Source organism: Dasypus novemcinctus, assembly GCF_030445035.2.
Source record: "Dasypus novemcinctus isolate mDasNov1 chromosome 21 unlocalized genomic scaffold, mDasNov1.1.hap2 SUPER_21_unloc_1, whole genome shotgun sequence".
NCBI lineage: Eukaryota > Metazoa > Chordata > Mammalia > Cingulata > Dasypodidae > Dasypus > Dasypus novemcinctus.
In genome coordinates, this window is record NW_026688136.1 from 478876 (window position 1) to 480374 (window position 1499).

A 1499-nucleotide genomic window follows, 5' to 3' on the forward strand; every position below is an offset into this window, starting at 1 on the left:
GTTCTCCCAGTATGGACTCCCAGGAATGGGATGGCTTGTTTGAACATTAGACATATTTAATGATTGAATGGCTGGGGCCAGATTCCATGAAACAATTCAGACATCCAAGAGCAGGCAATGAAGTGCTTGCTTCTCTTCAATCCAGTGTGACCTTGGTTGTGAAAGTCTGAAAATTTGCCCATCTGGTGTCAGCAAGGCACAATCATATTTGCAATTGCCCCTTTAGAAGGTGATCTACACTTGAATATTTTCAAGACCATTTGGAATTTCTCTTCCATGTGGTATCAGCTCATTTCCCTGGACAATCCAGGGTCTTCCTCCCTCTTGGAATCTCCAGAAATTTAGCCTTTACAGAATTTGGTAGCACCTTAGCTTCAGATCTTCAAAACTCCCTTTAATTTGAAAGTGAGGAGTGAAGGTTTTTGAGGTCTTTGAAATCAAATGCATGAACACAGGATGGGTCTCCCTATGTCCTGTCACCAACTTAGAGGGACCAGGAGTACCTGGACACATGCAACATCCTGGGGAACAGTCAAGCTTTCCCTCCCACCCAACAAACAGGGCTACAAAGGGTCAGCAGGTGAGCACAGCACCGCTTCCATAACCTTGACTCTGCCAATCTTCTCCATGGGACTTTGGAGGTCAATTAATTTCTCAGAGCCTCAGGCAGATCCTTAGAAGAGTACAGGGTTAGAGGACACACAGCAAAGGGTTACTGAGTGGATGGAATGGGATGAGACAGAGAAAGTGCTGACCAAGGCCAGGCCATGCATGATCAGCTATCATAGGGGCTGGGGATGGACAGAATTATTTTCCACTCACCTATAGAAAAGCCACTGACTAAGCCCTCAGTTACCCCAGGGCAAGGCACAGATGAATTTTCCTATTGTAAAGGAGATTGAAGATTCCATTCTGGAGGTCTTCAACCAAGGTCTAGTCAAAAGGCATTGTGGGGGCTGGAGAAGCAAAACGAGTGAAACCTGATACCTGGGAGTGTGATGATTGGGCTCAATCAACAAATAAAGAGTGGGTGACTGTGTTATTGCAAAATTTAGTAGTTGAAGCAATGAAGGAGCAAAAATGCCTGCCTCTCGGACTTCCATTCCATGGGAATTCAGATAAAAACAATGAACTCACAAGCATAGTGAGAACACAGCATGTTAGATGTGATGCACTATACCTCTCTCTAGGTATGGGCAAATCCGCTAGGACTATGAAGACCAAGGAAGATTTCTGGACATAAAAAAATTGTGAGTGGGCACTATGTCAAGAACGAGGGCACCAAATGACACAGTTGAGTAAGAAATCTGTGGCAGGGAAGTAGTTGGAAAGTTCTTGTCAGATCCCTATGTCCCGTAAATTTTGTGCTTCTTATTTTAGATTAATTTCTCACCAACTGCTCCATCCTGCAACTGGAATCCATGGTCACAGGATAATACATGTGTTGAGCCTACTGCTACCCACTCCCCATGGATCCCCATGGATACCCTTAGGTGATG